At 42.7% G+C, this 20,238-nt stretch overlaps 1 long non-coding RNA gene across 1 annotated transcript in view; it reads right to left on the bottom strand.

Annotated features, from left to right (window-relative positions):
• The window catches only part of Gm31340, a 153,458-nt gene that overhangs the window by 96,635 nt on the left and 36,585 nt on the right, over positions 1-20,238 (bottom strand). The window contains exon 2 of the long non-coding RNA XR_383822.2: positions 3,448-3,685. This is a non-coding gene — a long non-coding RNA (predicted gene, 31340). The remainder of the gene's footprint in view (positions 1-3,447; positions 3,686-20,238) is intronic.

The raw sequence follows: 20,238 nt of genomic DNA, 5'->3' as shown, positions 1-20,238 counted from the left end.
TGAGAGACAGGAAGGCAGGAGTGGTGTGAGCACGTGATTTGTATGGGGCACACGATTAGCGCTTCATGCTAAGTTCTGGCCATCAGCATGGTCGATGGGCTTCAAGTTTAGAGTGCTAACCCGAAGCCCTGCACAGGACTCGCTGGATAGACTATGCTTCTCAAGCCTGAAGTGACTATTGGAAATGCAGATTATGATCCAGTGGTCCCTGGATAAGAGTCTACATTCTATCTAGCTCCTATGAGAAGCCAATGATGACACTTTGAGGCACTAAGTTGGAAGTTAGTAGGAGCCACTAGAAGGATCAAGGCAGCTGAGTATCGGCCTGTTTAAGAAAGCCAGTTCTCTGTCTTACAGCACAGGCCATTGCTGTTCTGTTCAGGAATTTTTCCCCTGTGCCCGTATCTTCAAGGCTTTTCCCCACTTTCTCCTCTATAAGTTTCAGTGTCTCTGGTTTTATGTGGAGTCCCTTGATCCACTTGGACTTGAGCTTTGTACATGGAGATAGGAATGGATCAATTCGAATTCTTCTACATGATAACGGCCAGTTGAGCCAGCATCATTTGTTGAAAATGCTGTCTTTTTTCCACTGGATTGTTTTAGCTCCTTTGTCAAAGATCAAGTGACCATAGGTGTGTGAGTTCATTTCTGGGTCTTCTTTTTTTTTAACATTTTATTTTATTATTCTATCTAAGTGCACTGTAGCTGTCTTCAGATGCACCTGAAGATGCATCAGATGCATCAGATTTCATTACAGATGGTTGTGCGCCACCATGTGGTTGCTGGGATTTGAACTCAGGACCTTCAGAAGAGCAGTCAGTGCTCTTAACTGCTGAGCCTTCTCTTCAGCCCCATTTCTGGGTCTTCAATTCTATTCCATTGATCTATCTTTCTGTTGCTGTACTAGTACCAAAAGAACTCATATTATATGTACTCACTGATAAGTGGATATTAGCCCAGAAACTTAGAATACCCAAGATACAATTTGCATAACACATGAAACTCAAGAAGAAGGAAGACCAAAGTGTGGATACTTCGTTCTTCCTTAGAATGGGGAACAAAATACCCATGGAGGGAGTTACAGAGACAAAGTTTGGAGCTAAGACAGAAAGAAGGACCATCTAGAGACTACTCCACCCAGGGATCCATCCCATAAATAGTCACAAAACCCAGACACTATTGCATGCCAGCAATATTTTGCTGACAGGCCCCTGATATAGCTGTCTCTTGTGAGGCTATGCCAGTGCCTGACAAATACAGAAATGGATGCTCACAGTCATCTATTGGATGGAACACAGGTCCCCCAATGGAGGAACTAGAGAAAGTACCCAAGGAGCTAAAGGGATCTGCAACCCTATAGGTAGAACAACAATATGAACTAACCAGTACCCCCAGAGCTCTTATCTCTAGCTGCATATGTAGCAGAACATGGCCTAGTTGCCCATCATTGGGAAGAGAGGCCCTTGGTCTTGCAAAGATTATATGTCCCAGTACAGGGGAATGCCAGGGCCTGGAAGCTGAAGTGGGTGGGTAGGGGAGCAGGGGGGTTGGGGGGGGGGGGAGGGAAAGGTATAGGGAACTTTCAGGATAGCCTTTGAAATGTAAATGAAGAAAGTATCTAATAAAAAAAAGAAAGAAAGCCAGTTCTGAGGGCCACACAAACACGGAGAGGGAGTTTTAAGGGCTAATATCAACTAGATAACCTCAAGAGCTGTAAGAATTCTCTAGCAGCAGTCAGTTGCAAAAATAAAAGGTGGATTTAATCACCGTCAAGTGCCAGCTGCCTCCCCAAGGGGAATCCCACTGGACTGGCCCAAGGAAAGGTGTGTACTGTGTGAGCGTCTGGACCTTTCCTTTGAGCACTTACAGGCTCCTGATCTGTAGGTCCAGTCTCTAATATAAACCTACCAAGATAAGTGTGGTCAGGCCTCTTTTCTTTCTACCCCTTTGAAGCTGATATTAGTCAATATTCTAGAATTCCTATTAAGGAAATGCAGCTTACAGCACAGCAGATAATAAGGGTGGGGTGAGGAAAGAAAGCCAAAGAGTTTCCCAACATCCTTAACATTTCACGCACCCTGCATATACCTGCAGCCTGCCTTCGGTGAACAATCATCTGTTTACCTTAGCAGCCCTAGTCTTTTTGCAACATCACCTTAGGGCAGGGATTCTCAACCTGTGGGTTGTTACCTCTTTGGAAGTTGAAGGACTTTTTTCCAGGGGTCACCTAAGACCATTGGAAACCACGGATATTTATATTAAAATTCGGAACAATTTATAGTTATGAAGTAGCAATGAAAATAAGTTCACGACTGGGGGTCACCACATATTCAGAACCACTGTGTTTCCTGAACTTGCATGTAAACTGCCAGTAAGTCTAAGGTACGATACCATTCCTGAAATTATTTTTTTTCCAAAAATTATGAGTCATGCTATATAGCAAAACAATGTTAATTGAGCACAGTTGAGAGAAACATTGTCAGACATTGCATTCACTTTAAAGGCCTAGGCAGGAAGGCAATTTGGACAAAAGACAGCAAAATGGAAAGGAAACTCTTCATCACAATGAATCTCGTCTTCTTACCGTACAGAGGTGTCATGAACTAACCTGAAGAAAAAAACAAGGGAAGAATATTAACACAGAGACCATGGGGAAAATAAAAATCAATAGCCAGTAAACAAACACAAATATGTTCAACCTCTATTATAATTGTTAAGATGCAAATATATTGACAAGGGGTGTAAAAGAATACGAAAAACTGGGATGCAGTTCTAGGGTGAATTTTTCTGTTCAAAATTTCTATTTGTTTCCCTTTTCTTCTTTTTGGGAGGCTGCTTTTGTTTGGTCTTTGCCACACAGTCTCACTATGTAGCTCAGACTGGTCTCACACCTGGGACCGTCCTCCAGCCACCCCACAAGCTCCAGGACTGTACACATCTCCACACATGACAATTTTTCTTCAGTCTTGAATTCACACTCAGTATGAACCAGACCTCAGGAAGATCCTTTCTGCCTGTTTCATCTGGTTGGTTGTTAGTTTTTAAATCTGAAACTGCTTCCTGGTTATAATTTGAATGCAATAGCTTTTGGAATCTCACATTATATGGTTAGTGCTTGGCATAAAGTTTTTGATCAGGGACATTTCTAAACTTGGACAACCTAGTTCCGGCTTAAATTACTCATAAGTATATGTGTTTGTGTTTGTGTGTGTGTGTGTGTGTGTGTGTGTGTGTGTGTGTGTGTGTGTGTGTGTGAGTATGAATATATACAGACAGACAGACAGACAGACAGACAGATAGATAGATAGGTTGTTCAAGTTCTAAGAATGCAGACATCTTCATGGCCTATGCATTATCCTTCTTACTGAGAAGGCTGAAGTAAATATGATCAATGTGCTGTGAACATAAAACAAGAACTGGAAGATACACAGTCCTGCTGGCACGCACCTGCCAATCATTGTTTGAATCATACTCTCAGTCTTCCTGGTTGTGTATCTCTGTCTCCCGTGTGAGAGTCTCCATTAACTGTGGCAAAACGAGAACTGCATTTCTCAATGCCCCTGTCATTCTCAAGCTGACTTCTTTTCATCGATCTCCTCATCCACGGTGTCCCTCTTTTCCTCCAGCATTGCCAGATTGCCTGCAGAAAGATCTGCGTGTCCCGAGAATAGAAAGGATTCTTCCCCTGAAAAGGAGCGTCGCAGGTTAGTCACTGGTGAACGGGGCCCTATGTCTCGTGAAATAGAGCAGAACAAGACAGGATAGCTGCTAGCTACGACGAAGAGGGTGGCAGGTTTTCTAAAAGGCCAGTTTTAAACTGGCGTGTGAAAGAGAGTTGATGCTCAATGGTCCAGCACTGTACAGAAATAAACTAACTTACATCAATAGGTTCTAGATGCTGAGGGTCTGTCTCGCTGCCAACTCAGTGAATATGTTTCATGTAACTTGAGGATGATCTCCTGGCTCGCACAGTTAGTGGGGGATTCACCTCTGCATTCTACAGCCTTACTCTCCACGCTGACCTTGTGTCAGACTCTGAGTGGTTTGGTGTTTGTTCATTGCTTCTGTTTGTTTTAAGACAGGGTCAGGGTCTCAATATGTAGCCCTGACTGTCCCAGCACTCACCATGTAGACCACGCTGGTCTAGAACTCACAGAGATGCTCCTGCCTCTGCCTCTAGAGTTCTGGGATTAAAGGCATGCACCACCACACCTGGCTGAGTGGGTTCTTTTCCACCAAAATTGTCTTTCCATAAAAGCACCTTACCTCTCTGTCTCCAATTTACCTTTGCTCCATGGTGGGTTAGAAGTCAAATGACCATACTTACTGAGCTGTGTGTCCCAAATCAAATTAGGAAAGTTCTAGAGTGTGACCCTTAGTTGCTCTCTAACTTAGCCTTGGGAAGTCTAATACCGATGTTTCTTCCTTGGTAGGATGATGTAGGACTAACTCAGTATTCATGTATCCATCCTTCCTTCCATCCATCCATTTATTAATTATTCATTTCTTTGTTTATTCAATTCCATTATGAAACAATGGAACAGAGTTCCATTCACTGTGCCAGATACTCAGCACACAGTCATAAACAGAACATACGCCCAGCCTTCACACATGTAGAGTTTGAAATCAAGTATTGCACATGACTGTTGTGCACTGAGCTTCCAAAGTATCCCGACATCATAAAATAGGAACTAGTTTACAGGGATGAGCTCAGAATTCACATTTCAAAAAGAAAAGGAAGCTATATTTCAGAGGTGAATTTCAGCCAGGAAACCATCATAGTGCTCTTAGAGGCAAGAGTCAGGAGCTCTCTGGCTGGGGAAGTTCTTTCTGTAGGCAGACCCTGGTCATGCATGGCCTCCCTTTCTGAAGCTGCAGTGAAACAGTTGCCTCCATCCCTACCTGCCTCTCCCTCCTCAGCCCATCCCTCTTCCTTCACAAGCTTCCTTCACAGGCTGTTTTGATGCTGGAGGAGAGTGTGAAGACAGGAATGGGGCATTTGAATTTGTACCCTAATTGGTTGAACCACACAAGAGGAGAAAGGTTCTATGATGTAAGACCTCTCTTCCAAGAGGTGGCAGGAGTTGGTCACTGGGTCCCCTTTTCAAGAACGAAAAGGTGACCTTGGAAGTAAATGCCTATAGTTCAATCTATTAGGGAGGCTGAGGCAAAAGGATGGCTTGAGCCTAGGAGTTTGAGGCCAATGGGGACAAGAGAGTAAGAAAGAAGATGGAAAGAAGGAAGAGAGGGAGGCAGGGAGGGAAGGGAGACAGAGAGAGAGAGAGACAGAGAGAGAGATTAAAAGAGAGAGATTAAATAAGAGCCCACAGAGCCCAAGCTGAGTAGTCTTGAGTTAGAAGAAATACTAAGATGTGTGAAAGATTACATGAAATAAAAGTCTACGAGTTAGTTTAAGAAACTCTGAGCTCTCTTTTCTTCTTCTTCTTCTTCTTCTTCTTCTTCTTCTTCTTCTTCTTCTTCTTCTTCTTCTCCTTCTCCTCCTCCTCCTCCTCCTCCTCCTCCTCCTCCTCCTCCTCCTCCCTCTTCCAGTTTCAAATGTTACATCAGCCAAGTGACAAGCCACATTCCCCTCATCCCCACCCCCCTCCAACATCCCTCCCACTTCTCATTTGTTTGTGCAAAGATTACACTCCATCGCCTGTCCCTGTAGAGCTCCTGACAGTAACCAGGGCAATGGGCTAAATTATTTCAGAATGAAAAGAAAAGTCTGGAAAAACATTGAGCAAGCAAACTGGAGGTTTCTTCTGCTCTGAAGTGAGAGGCATTCCAAAACATGGCCTCTAAGCTCCCTAACAGACAAGAGCTGAAGCTTTCGGGGGTGAGGGGGGGCATACCGGGGCCAGAGCAACAGTAACAGGAGGTCACAGCTGACCCTGTGAATGGACCTTAGCCAAGAAAACTCTTTGAAGGTATCCCTTCTGGCGACTGGACAGATTGTCTCCTGCAGCTGAAGCAAACATAGATAAAAAGCACTCAGGAAAAGCCACTGCGCATGGAGCAAGAATGATAAACCGCCTGCTGGGTTCAGACGCTCCCCTCGGGCTGTGGGCCGTGTTTCTCTAACTCATGTCTAGGGTTAACTCTAGACTCCAGACCCTCAATCTTTGAGGGACTTCTTCTGAGTGTCCAGTGAGGATGTTTATTGCGGATATTATGTCAAAGCTTCTTTCTGCTTCGTAAGGACCCAGAAATTGGAAATGTATGTAAATCTAATGAGACTCTAAACTCTTCCCTCAGCCTGAATAATCTTATAAATGGGCTTTCACCACCTACAGACCAGAAGCCTGCAGTGTCCCCCAACACACACACACACACACACACACACACACACACACACACACATACTGGAAAGAAATGGTGTTCCTGCTTCACCAATATGACTTCATCCTACAGGTGACGTATGCCCCCACCATCCCACTTGTGCCTGAGTGCAGATGATCTACCCTGCTAAGAGGATCTATCTATTCATCCCTACTCACACCAGGGTGAGCGAGCAGAAGCACCCCTATCTGCTCTGCACAGCTCTTCATCCCTACTCACACCAGGGTGAGCGAGCAGGAGCACCCCTATCTGCTCTGCACAGCTCTCTTTCCCACAGTTTTCACTCGGTTCTCCACGGATGTTTGCTTCAGAGAGCTGGAAAACTCAGAGTCCCAACTAATAAGATTGGTGATGCATATGGATTAAAGATGGTCTACAATGCAGGGGAGTAAGAAAAGAGCATCGACTGCCAAACTTTTCATTCCATGTCTAACCTCTCTCTCTCTCTCTCTCTCTCTCTCTCTCTCTCTCTCTCTCTCTCTCTCTCTCTCTTTGGTTTTTCGAGACAAGGTTTCTCTGTGTAGCCCTGGCTGTCCTGGAACTCACTTTGTAGACCAGGCTGGCCTCGAACTCAGATATCCATCTGCCTGCCTCTGCCTCCCAAGTGCTGGGATTAAAGGCATGTGCCACCACCACCTGGCTCATGTCCAATCTCTCATCCTCTTTTTGGCTACATGGGGCATAAGGATCATTAAATAGTATTGGCCCACACTAGTGTTCACTGGCTGTGCTGGACACAGGCTCTGTGCCTCCCTTGACCAACCTCCCAACTGCCACTGAGTGGGTGATAAAATGCCCACCCTTCAATCTAGACTTCTTCCGTAGGATGTCTTTCCCTCACCTGTATCAGCTCACAGAATCTTTTACATCTAAAGTTTTGTCTTTACTCTCTAGTATCCATCTCCAGCTTCCTCTCCTACTTGCTGAACGTCTCCCAGCCTTTTAAAGTCTCTGCTCAAGCTTAACACCTCCCTCCTTACCTGATTCCCTGAATTCTCACCTCGTATTAAGCACTATCATGTTCCTGAGTTGTCTACTTCTTCGTTCTGTTCAGAACCTAACTGTATGTAGTTGATTGTGATACCTGTGTGGCTCTGACCCCCTGGCAAGGAGAACCTGTCATAATCGTTATTTCCTATTTCCCAATCTTTTGCCGATCTCACTATTGGTGTTCCATTAACATTAGGCATTGAATGTGAGGGATTTAGAGGTTCTTGAATTGACTCAGGTACGGCTCTGTCTCATTCCTGGCCTTGACCAATCTTTTCTCACCTCTTCTCCATCCTATTTTATCTCCTCACCTTTCAGGCAACTGGCAACCAAGATCAGTAGCATCCAAATCCTAAAATATCTCCTGTGTGTGTTTCCTGTTAGACATATTCAGGCCCACAGAACGTCTCACCTGTTCCACTTCAGTCATGCCTTGTCAGCTTTTCAGTCTACAGTTCATCTTCTACTAACAAATCATTCAAAGATACAAACCTGAGCCTGCCACTTTAGGATTCCCCTGGCTCCCTATAATTCAGATTGAAGACTGAATTCCTCACGGTGCCAAACTCTTTACATCCTGACCTTTCAATTTGGACTGCTGAGTTTTTTAACCTATCTTCCAGCATAGAAGACTCCCTTGAGCCTTCGCAATGTGAGCTCCCCCCATGTGGTCTGCAGTGCTGTGTGTTGCCCCCTGATCACAAATGGGTGTCTCTTTCACTAGAAATTTGTCATCTCCAAATGGGTGTCTTACCCACTAGACTATGAACTCTTTGATTACTTGATCAAAACTTCTACATGAAGATTTTTTTAAGATTTATTTATGTTATGTACATGAGTACACTGTCACTCTCTTAGACACTCCAGAAGAGGGCATTGGATCCCATTATAGATGGTTATGAGCCACCATGTGGTTGCTGGGAATTGAACTGGGGAATCAGTGCTCTTAACCACTGAGCCATCTCTCCAGCCCCCTACATGAAGATTTTAACTGAAATCCATCCACTGCCCCCTCATCCAAGTAGACAGCGCAGGTGTGAAGTGGGACGTGTGGGGAAGTGATGATAGGAACGGAACAATGAAGAAGAGGTTATACAAGACATTGGAGGGGAAAAAACAAAAACAAAATGAAACAACAACCAACAACAGCAAAATAAGCAGACCCTTGTAGCTGTTGGAGGAAGAGGACATGAAAAAAAGAAAAATACAATATCCAGTGTACGTTTTACCACATAATCCTCAAAGGACCAAGGAATTTAACCCTTGGATGAGTCATGGTAGGATACAGACAGCCTGTCTCCTCATTGAGAACTTTGGAGTACTCGTCTGGAAAAGATATTGCCTGATGTATATGTGCTAATCCCCAAAACAAAAGTCTCATTGTGAATTGTCTTGACCAACAGGAGACTGCAGCTAAAGACCTGTGGGGAGGTGTTTTTAGGGTTTATACTTCTTATCACTGAAATGTACCAAAAACAGCTAAACACCTCGAAAACAGAGCACTGGCTGAACAGAGTAAAAGCAAAACAGGAAACAGTAACTATTGGCAAATTGGACCAGTTAAAGCTCACCACATGCGTTTGATTCTCTGTATGCCTTTCTCTACACAACTGTACTTATCACTGGCCTCAACATCTAACCAAGCTGTTAAAAAATAAGTTTAAAAAACGGGGCATAGCAAACACAGAAGTGGATGCTCACAGTCAGCTATTGGATGGATCACAGGGCCCCCAATGGAGGAGCTAGAGAAAATACCCAAGGAGCTAAAGGGGTATGCAACCCTATAGGTGGAACAACAATATGAACTAACCAGTACCCCCCAGAGCTCGTGTCTCTAGCTGCATATGTATCAGAAGATGGCCTAGTCGGCCATCATTGGAAAGAGAGGCCCATTGGTCTTGCAAACTTTATATGCCTCAGTACAGGGGAACGCCAGGGCCAAGAAGTGGGAGTGGGTGGGAGGGGAGTGGGGGAGAGGGTATGGGGGACTTTTGGGATAGCATTTAAAATGTAAAGGAAGAATATACCTAATTAAAAAAATTAAGAAAAAAAATAAGTTGAAAAAAAATGGCACTTTGACAAGTGTAGCTTCCATTCCTTGTCAAAGAAGCCATTTTTTGTAGCCATAGCAGGAGACCATTACAGAAAGCCACAACTCTCAAAATGCAGAAAGTAACTGACTGAGGGGCTGTCTTAGTTAGGGTTTTATTGCTGTGAAGAGACACCATGGCCATGTCAACTCTTATAAAGGAAAACATTTCACTGGGGCTGGCTTACACTTTTAGAGCTTAAGTTCATTATCATCATTTCGGGAAACATGGCAGTGTGCAATCAGACATGGTGTTAGAGGTACTAAGAGTTCTGCCTCTTGATCCAAAGGCATCAAGGAGACTGTGTCCACACTGAACATAGCTTAAGCATATATAAGACCTCAAAGCCTGCCTCCACAGTGACACACTTCCTCTAACAAAGCCACACCTACTCAAATAAGGCCACAGCTCCTAATAGTGCCACTCCATATGGACCAAGCATTCAAACACATGAGTCTATGGGAGTCATACCTGTTCAAACCACCACAGATGCCCATGCCAAATGGTACATCTATAATACACCTTCTGTACCCTATAGCCCAGGGTAGGAAGACATAGAAGAGAAGTGGAAAAATTGTAAGAGACAGGGGACCAGGAAGTCTGCTGTGAGGTTGTACCTCTAACTCTAACAGGGAAGCATACCCATGAAATCCCAACAACATGGCTGTCTAAACAAGACCTAAACAATTCCAACAATGGCTGACATCCCAATGCAGATGGGAGAAATGTCAAGAGGTTCCACCCTTAGGTAAAGAGCTACAGGCAAGTAACAACTTTTGAGAGAGAGACAGAGAGAGAGAGAGAGAGAGAGAGAGAGAGAGAGAGAGAGAATTGGTTTCCCCCAGGAATGACCCCCCTGATTTTTTATCCAATATCAAATGGGGAGCCCTAAACACATACACATCGAGACAACACTGAATGGACTCAGAAGGTTGTATTTATATATTTATTCATTTATATGTATGTGCAACAAGAGAGGAGACCAAGAATTTGAGAAGGAGTGGGGCACAGGACATGGAAGGGATAAGACAGAGGTGTGGATAGGACAGTGGGGTGGGGGAATCAGGTAATTATATTTTAATTAAACATTTTGAGGCAGATTTCTGAGTTCGAGGCCAGCCTGGTCTACAGAGTGAGTTCCAGGACAGGCAGGGCAACACAAAGAAACCCTGTCTCAAAAAAAAAAAAATCAAACAAACAAAACAAAACAAAACAAAAAAACAAAAAAAAAAATGAAAAACAAAGTGGATCTTTCCACTTTAAAAAAAATTTTTTTTGTGACAGCCTAAAATTCTACCTTCCTAGGAATCAGTCTTGTACGAAAGCAGTATATTTTACCTACTTAGTAAGCCTATTATTCTCAATCTAACTTTCTGCCCTAAAAGCAGTAATCTCTATCAAGAGCTTAAGACTCTAGCTCTAGTGAGAACAACCTGGCTACCTATAGAAGTCATCATATCTGTGAGCAGGTTTTGTAGTTGACACACTTCCTTTTTACCTATGTGTAGGATGAAATAAGAACGAATCTTTTTAATATTAAAATTAAGTATCTGTGCACTCACCTCCTCTATTATGAAAAGACATTACGCCATTTTCAGGGTGTTTTCTCCTCCCAGATTAATAGAGAAGCAACCCAAAATGCTGCTCTGTCCTAATAACTATTCTTGCAATGGAAGAAAGCTGGGATCTCTGAGGACGCCATCCATGGTGCAGTGACTGTTAACGGAGGGCAGATTCGAGTGGGATTCAGTCCTCAGTCACTGTTGGAGCACCTGCTCCAGACAAGCCATCCACTGAATAAGTAGATTAATTACTATTCTCGCTTATGCCACTGCTCTGGCAGGACTCTTTCAAACTAGAGTATTGGAAATGAGATGGGGGTTACGTCAGCAATGCTCACTACAAACAAAACCACATTTTCCAGTCATCTGGCTCTTTCTGAAAGATCACACACTGCTGTCTCTCTACAAGTGTGTCCAGGAAGGTGGCAAGAGAAGAATATACCGCCTCAACCACACGATGCTTGGTGATTTATGGTTATCTGATCTTGGATCCTTTCTCGCACAATAAATTTGCCTGTCTGCCAGCTGACTCTCAGTCTGATCCAAAAAACTCAACAAATCCTCAAAAGGATAAATTTAAACACAGAGAGAGAGAGATTTCATAATTAAGCAATATATATATATATATATATATATATATATATATATATATATAAAACCAAAGATAAAAAGGAAATTTTGAAAACAACAACAAAAATCGTCAGATTGTTAAAAGAGGATACAAATGAGGTGCTGGAGAGATGGCTCAGTGGTTAAGAGCACTGACTGCTCTTCCAGAGGTCCTGAGTTCAATTCCCAGCAACCACATGGTGGCTCACAACCATCTGTAACGGGGTCTGATGCCCTCTTCAGATATGTCTAAAAGATAGAAACAGCATATTCACATATATAAAAATAAATAAATCTTTAAAAAAAAAAAGAGGATACAAATGAGATGAACCACCCAGCAGCAATGATGTAAGTAGTGGGTTCACAGGAGCATGAAAATGCTAGGCACTGCAATAAGGCCAACAACACTAGCCAGAAACTGGAAACAACCCAGTTGTCCCTCAACTGAAGAATGTGAAAAAAAGTGGTACATCTACACAATGGAATACTATTCCGCCATTTAAAACAAAACCATCATGAATTTTACAGGTAAATGGATGGAACTTGAGAATATCATCCTGAATGAGGTAACCCAGAACCAAAGGGACATGCATGGTTTGTGCTCCTTAATAAGTGGATATTAACCATAAAGTACAGAGTACCCATGATACGCCCCACAGAGCCAAAGAAGCTAAACAGGTAGGAAGGCCCAAGAAAGGATGTTTAAAACTCACTTAGAAGGGGGAATAAAATAGTCATAGGAGGCAGATGGAGGGAGGGAACTAGGTGGGAAAGGTGATGACAAGGGAGATAATGGGGGGTGGTCAGGATCTGGTGTGGGGAGAGAGACAGGAGACAGAGACAGCACCAGGAGAATGAATGGAAATCTGCAGTGTGAGGGGTTGGGAAACATCTGGAGGACATGCCAGAGACCTGAGATGGGGGAGACCCCCAGGAATCAATGGGAGGTGACCTTAGCTGAGACTCACAGTAGTGGGGATATGAAACCTGAACAGGCCACCTCCTGTAGCCAGGCAAGAACCCCATTGAAGCAATAAGGACACCAACCCACCCACAAAAATTTCAACCCAAAATGTATCCTGTCTACAAGAAATGCAGGAATGGGGGATGGAGCAGAGATGAAGGGAATGACCAACCAATAACCGGTCCAACTTGAGACCCATCCCGTGGCAAGCACCCAATCCCTGACACTATTAATCATACTCTGTTATTCTTGCAGACAGGAGCCTAACATAACTGTACTCTGAGAGGTTCCACCCAGCAGCTGACTGAAACAGATGCAGAGACCCACACCCAACATTGAATGGTACTCGGGGACTCTTATAGAAGAGTTGGAGGAAGGATTGAGGGACCAGAAAGGGATGGGAACTCCACAGAAAGACCAACAGAGTCGACTAACCTGGGACCTTGAAGGCTCTCAGAGACTCAACCACCAACCAAAGAGCGTACATGGACTGGACCTATGCCTCCTGCACATATGTAGCAGCTGTGCTGCTCGGTCTTCATGTGGGTCCCCAGACAACTGGAGTAGGGCTATCCCTAAAGCTGTTGCCTATCTGTGGAATATGTTTCTCTAACTGGGCTGCCTTGTCTGGCCTCAGTGGGAGAGGATGCACCTAGCCCTGCAGAAACAATATGTCAGGGTGGGAGGATATGGGAACCAGTACTTCACCCTCTTAGAGAAGAAGGGGAAGCAGCATGGGGAGGGACTGTGAGGAGAGACAGGAAGGAGGGGAGGAAGCAATCCAGATGTAAAGTGAATAAAAAAAATTACTAAGGGGGAAAACTCTGTTCCTAACCATTACATAAACTATATTAAGATAGATACTGATTTAAAATTTAAAAATCAGTATTAAAAAGTCTAATAAGTAACATTTCTATACTGCCAGCAAATGTTCTACATTTTAAACCAACTTAATAAAAAATTATGTATCAAAATGCAAAAAATGTTTAGGAATGTGTTTAGGAAAGATGTCTAAGACCTCTACACTAAAAATTACTAATACTTACAAGCTGAAATTATAGGTCTGGAGAGATGGAGGTATCTATTCATTGCATCTATGGCTTAAGAAGCCCAATACTGAGTGCTGAAGGGATGAGTCCCTTGGTGATGCTGCCCCCAAAGTGTGAGAACCTGCGTATGGCTCACCATCACCCAGGTAAAAGCCATAACCCTCGCACTGGGCAGACAGAGAAAGGTAGGCAGCCAGAGTTCACCAGCCAGCTAGTCTACCTAACCCGTGAGCTCCGAGTTCAATGAAAGACCCTGACTCAAAACCTAAGATAGAGGGAGATAGGGGGCCTTCTGGAGTCCACTTCTGGCCTCAACATGCACACACACACATACACACACATACACACACATATATCCACCTGTACAAATGTACACATGAACACACACATATACCATACGTTCATAATGTTAAAAAAAAACAGTACTGCTAAACGCCAATCTTCCTAAAATTTATCTATAGATTCATAAGAATTTCACTCATAATTCTTGCAGGTATTTGATGGCTATTGATGAAATAATTCTAGATTTGTATTGAAAATGAACAACAAAACAGAATATAAACAGGAATATAACAAACCAATTGAACAATTTATACTAGTTCATAATACTGTAACATAATTATCAAGACTTTGATAGTAGCATAAAGATAGTATACTACCAATGGAAAACAAGCACCAGAAGTAACTTATGTAATTAATTAATCGCCAATGTAGGTGTCAAAGCTTCAAAATGAGACAAAAGAAAAGAAAAGAAAAGAAAAGAAAAGAAAAGGAAAGAAAAGGAAAGGAAAGAAAAAGAAAAAAGCAGCTTTTCAACAAACAATATTGGAACAACTGACCATATGCATGAGAAAGTAAGTTACCCTCAATTTTTAGTTTATATTCACAAAAAGCAGTTTAAAAAATTGTAGACTTATCAATAAAAGCTAATGCTATAAAGCTTCTCGGATCATCTTAATCTGTATATGAAGTCCTACAGTGAGTAATGCTAAATTAGGGTAGCTTAAAACAGGAATAATAGAAGTTGGCTGGGCTGGAGAGATGGCTCAGTGGTTAAGAGCACTGGCTGCTCTTCTACAGGTCCTGAGTTCAATCCTCAGCAACCACATGGTGGCTCACAACCATCTGTGATGGGATCTGATGCCCTCTTCTGCATGCATGTACATGCAGATAGAGCACTCATACATAAAGTAATTTTAAAAAGAAAGATAGGAGCTGGGCGTGGTGGCACACACGCCTTTTTTGTTGTTGTTTTGGTTTTTGTTTTTTAGGTATTTTCTTCATTTACATTTCAAATGCTATCCCAAAAGTTCCCCAGCACTCAGGAGGCAGAGGCAGGAGGATTTCTGAGTTCGAGGCCAGGCTGGTCTACAAAGTGAGTTCCAGGACAGCCAGGGCTACACAGAGATACCCTGTCTTGAAAAAAAAAAAAAAAAAAAAAAGGAAGGAAGGGAGGAAGGGAGGGAGGGAGGAAAGGGGACTGGAGACATGGCTCGGTGCTTACGAGCACTGACTACCCTTCCAGAGGTCCTGAGTTCAATTCTCAACCGTGTGGTTGCTGAGAATGGGATCTGATGTCTTCTTCTGATGTGTTGAAAGATGGCGACAGTGTGCTCATATACATAAAATAAATAAATAAATCTTAAAGTTAAAAAGTAGCTGCCTTGGACTATGTGTCTTGGGAGAATGAGTAAGAATAAACTCACTAGTAAGACTCTTTTTCCAGACAGTGATAGCATGGAATTTAATAATTTAATTATTATTTAATAAGCACAGGGTTATCAATCTGACTACATCAAGTTGTAGATATAAGATGTGCATGTAAACATAATGAACTCTAGCAAGAGAGCCTAATTTTCTTTTTTTTTTTTTCTTTTTCTTTTTTTTCAAGACAGGGTGTCTCTGTGTAGCCCTGGCTGTCCTGGAGCTCACTTTGTAGACCAGGCTGGCCTCGAACTCAGAAATTTGCCTGCCTCTACCTCCCAAGTGCTGGGATTAAAAGAGTGTACCACCACCGCCCAGCTGAAAGCCTGATTTTCACAGTGATAGAACCAAGCAACTCTGAGGCTACTTTCTATGTACTTAGCAGAGGTAAATTCATGATTATATTGAAAATGGAAGCCAGGTTTCTCACTACAGGAGCAGTTAAGTTATAGGGACAGAAAAGGAGAAGACTATAATTCATTCTGCGATGTCACATTGCATTGAACCATCGTCAGGCATAAATTTATGTTGTAATCTTAGGAATAAATTTGTGTGTATGTGTGTGTGTGTGTGTAAATACATATATGTGTGTGTGTGTGTGTATACACACACAGAACTTGCACAGGTGTGTTTATACATATGTGTGTATGTGTTAGCACTACTACTAAGGGGGCCTATAAGCAATGATATACTTAATAAGAACATCTGTACCCAAATGTGGGGCTTTTTAAATTTTATTCTTTAACTTTTCTCAGTGTTATACATGTATAATGAGATTCACTGTATTCATGTTCACCCTCTTACTATGACCCCTTAGGCTTCTCCGACTCCTACTCACCTCCTATTTTTTCCTATCTAATCTGTCCCTTACTTTTACGTCTGTGTGTGTGTGTGTGTGTGTGTGTGTGTGAGTGTGTGTGTGTGTGTGTGTGTGTGTGTGTGTGTGTGTGTGAGTGTGTGTGTGTGTGTGTGAGTGTGTGTGTGTGAGTGTGTGTGTGTGAGTGTGTGTGTGTGAGTGTGTGTGTGTGAGTGTGTGTGTGTGTGTGTGTGAGTGTGTGTGTGTGTGAGTGTGTGTGTGTGTGAGTGTGTGTGTGTGTGAGTGTGTGTGTGTGTATGTGTGTGTGTGTGAGAGTGTGTGTGTGTGAGTGTGTGTGTGTGTATGTGTGTGTGTGTGTGTGTGTGTGTGTGTGTTACAGAGTATTTACTTTAAGCTGTGCCCCTGTTCTCAGAAATAATGACTCTCAGGCTCTATTATATTTACAAACACCTTAGCCATAAGCTCTGGCTTGTTCTCCAACTGCCTCATAACTTAATATCCACTTATTCTGATCTGAGTTCTGCTGGTTACGTCAGCTCAGCTTTCATGCACCCTTCATGTCCCAGGACGAATCCTCCCACACTTGGCGCTATCCAGAATCCTTCCTGCCAACTGGATGTCCCACCTTCTATTCTACCCTTTCCTAAAGGCCACAGGATTTTCAGTTGAAACAAGAATATGTGATCGCGTATCAAAGAACTGTAAGAAAGACATCAAGAGGACACCAGCTCATTGTTTAAGGGGGTGATCACCGACCAAATCTGGAGCAGTTGAGAAATCAACTAATGTGAAACACAGTAGGGAGACTTTTAATCTGCATGCATATTACTGCCAAGAAATCTTAATGAAATGTACCTTCTCCTGACAGGGGAAGACCTGGTGGGTGTCACTTTCTCCAAGTGATTTGTGGAACTTGCTAGCATCCTCTGTTCCCTGTGAGGGGCATCTAGAAAGATACCCTCAGCCAAGTTAAGAAACATGTCATGGGCTGGTGAGATGGCTCAGTGGGTAAGAGCACCCAACTGCTCTTCCGAAGGTCCGAAGTTCAAATCCCAGCAACCACATGGTGGCTCACAACCACCCGTAATGAGATCTGATGCCCTCTTCTGGTGCGTCTGAAGAATCCTTCTGAAGACAGCTACAGTTTATTTACATATAATAAATAAATAAATAAATAAATAAATCTTAAAAAAAAAGTTAAAAAAAAAAAAAAGAAAGAAACATGTCACTAACCAACACGGTTGTTCTTTTTAAATATCAAGGTTAAGCAAGACAAAGACAATCTGGGAAATAGCCTGGACTCAGGGAATTTAAAAGGCCAAACGATTCTCTACACGTGCTAAGAGATCGGATCCTAAGCTATGGGGGAAAAATGCTATAAGCACATTATTAGGACAAGAGATGAAATTTAAATAGGGACTATGGCTATTTGAACATGTAGACTCAGAAAAAAATTCTGTTAAAAATATTTAGAAAATAAAATGTGGGGACTGAAGCAGTGACTCAGCAAATAAGACAATTTCTGTGCAAGTCTGAGAACTGGGGCTCAAATCCCAGCACCCACATAAATGCTGGGTGAGCATGGCCGTCTGCTTGTCAGAGGGCAATGACAACGGAACCCTGAATGAAGCTGACTAGTCAGACTAACCAGAATAGGAAGCGCTGGATTCTAATGGGACATGGTGGCTTGCCTATAGGAAAGCACAAAGAGGGGGTGTCTAAAGCAAGCGGTTTGTCAGACTAGCCCATATCAGCAAGCTCTGGGTTCAAATAGAAAACCTTATCTCAATGCATAAGGTAGAGTGACCAAGAACAAACTCCTAATATCAACCCTGGGTCTACACCTCTCAAGCATCACACAGACACACACACAGACACACACACACACACACACACACACAGACACAGACACAGACACTAAAAAATAAAGTAACTTCTCCAACCATGTATTGAAACTCAGACTATTTCATAATATTATCAATTAACTAAATTTTTAAAATATGTTCTTTAAAATTAAAATGCGTAAAGATACATTAGTGTAATTTTTAAACTTACATTGATTATGGCAGAAAATTGATAAAATACAAATTATCCCTGATATATATGTATGTATGTGTTTGTGTGTGTGTGTGTGTGTGTGTGTGTGTGTGTGTGCAGGGAATGTGTTTGCATATGTGCTGGTACAGGTTGAAGTCTACCATGCCCACACAGCCCCTCTGAGTTCAACATAAAATGAAGGATTCCCTTTTACTGAAAGGGCTTCCCCTTGTTTGACCTTGTTTAGGGAGCCTGACCCCAGTCTTTTCCCAGAGGAACTTGGCAAATCTACAAGTTCAACTTCCTCTTTCCCTATAGGAACCTGCCCAGCAAGTACCTGGGATTCCTGGAATTCATTTGTATATTAGCTCCAGCTAGTGACTTTTCATTCACCCTGGAAAAACTCCTTCCCACTCACCAAGGTTCATATATAGCCCGTGGTCACCCTGAATAAAGTGTTCACACCAGCTGTTTCACTGAAGATTGCCTAACAGATCTGCTTCATTGAGTAGTGTCTAAAAGAGCTGTAACACAAAAATCCTTGAAAAAGGCCTCACTATCTCCCAGCCCCAACCCCACCCCTGTTCCCCCAACCTCCAAACCCCCCCAACCTCCCACCCCTCCACCACACTCACTCCCACCTGGACCAGGATCCTGCAGACCCCACCCATTCATCCTTCCAGGCTGAGATGCAGCAGCAACATCTGGACACCCAGATGGTGGAAGCAGAGGACACAGAGCCACAGCTGGGTCCCAGCACACATACCGTGTGTGTGTGTGTGTGTGTGTGTGTGTGTGTGTGTGTTTGTATGGCTGTGTATGTATGTATGTATGTATGAGAGAGAGTGTAGGTGTGTATGTGTAAGTGTATATATGTATATAAGAGTACATGTGTGTAAGTATATGTCTGTATGTGTATGTGTGTATGTTTATGTATATATGGTATATATGTATGTGTGTGTGTGTATGTATGTGTGTTTGTACATATACTTAATCAGTTCCTTAGCTATAACAGTTTATAATATCATATCCCTTGCAATTTCTACTTTTTAATATGGACTCTTAAAAACTTATCCATCAAGCCCCTGTAATTTTCCTTATGGTTGAACTCATGATTAATGAGTTGAAATTCCTGACAGTTGCACTTGAACCGCAGTCAGTTTTGACTATATAAAATTATTGAAGGAGCTTCTGTACTTATAGGTGCTGAACGCTCTGTGGGCCTGCTAATGGATGCCATTTTAAATGTTTACCTTTTACAATTGAAATCTGTAATACTTGAGGCAGAGTGTGAGTATTGTCACAAACACTGATTATCCCTCACTCGGGGTGCTTGCTCCAACAGTCATTTTGTTTTATATTCAGGGTCTTACTTCCTACACCCAGCAGGACTAGAACTCACCATCTAGATGTCCCTCTGCTTCTGGCTCTGGCTTCTGCCTCCCAAGCGGCTGGGAGCACCCAAGCACACCTGCAGCCTTGACTGGCCTGGTATTTGTTTACTGGTTGGCACCAGGGATCAAACCCAGGGTCTTGAGCAGGGCAGGCAAGTGCAGCCGTTTGGTCTTTGTTTCCTGAAATGAGACTCCTTCTAAAACACGTTCTTTTTACTCTCCTAAGTGTTTAATCAAGTGTAGACTTTACAAAATCATAGACCTCGGTCACAGCCTACTCCACGGTAGAGCATAAACTTTCCAGAATAAAAGTAAACTTCTTATCAATTGAGCTTTCCCACATGATGAGTTTGTCACCAGGTGAGCTTCCATCAATTAACTGCTGTGTCTCCTCTGATTTTATATGGGTAAATATTAGTTTCCTGTGTTTACGAGCTTTGTTCTTAATCATTGCAACGTAAGTGCTTTAAAAGCTAACGAAGCTGACTAAGGGTCTGGCTGGTCCTTTCACTGTCTAATTTGACTAAGTGCTTTCAACTGATTTAAACAAAATGCAACCAAAACAAAAGAGGTTTCTGGAACATAGTTGACATTTAGTGACTTTCCAAGTAACTAAGACATCTCAAACATTTATAAACGTTAATTAACAATGCACAACAAAGAAAAACATACACTGTCAA

Source organism: Mus musculus, chromosome 15 (genome assembly GCF_000001635.26).
Source record: "Mus musculus strain C57BL/6J chromosome 15, GRCm38.p6 C57BL/6J".
Lineage (NCBI taxonomy): Eukaryota > Metazoa > Chordata > Mammalia > Rodentia > Muridae > Mus > Mus musculus.
Note: the sequence above shows the minus strand (reverse complement) of the source record. Positions and strands in the feature narration are given on the sequence as shown.